Genomic DNA, 227 nt, shown 5'->3' with positions numbered 1-227 from the left:
GAGGCAGGGGGACCGTTTCAGCTCTCTGGTTTTGTTATGTTTTTCTTTGTTGGTTTTATTCTTTTTTATGTGCCTCCAGCAGTGCTGGTTGTACTGGGGCTGCGTGGTGATTCTGCCGTGCCTGCAGTGAGAAGATATAGAATTACAGAATCAACTGGGTTGGAAGAGACCTCAAGGATCATCGAGTCCAACCCTACCGTGGTTACTAGACCATGGCACTAAGTGCC

Source organism: Acanthisitta chloris, unplaced genomic scaffold (assembly GCF_000695815.1).
Source record: "Acanthisitta chloris isolate BGI_N310 unplaced genomic scaffold, ASM69581v1 scaffold15825, whole genome shotgun sequence".
In the NCBI taxonomy this organism is placed as follows: Eukaryota; Metazoa; Chordata; class Aves; order Passeriformes; family Acanthisittidae; genus Acanthisitta; species Acanthisitta chloris.
The sequence above is the reverse complement of the archived record's forward strand: the minus strand, read 5'-3'. Positions refer to the sequence as shown.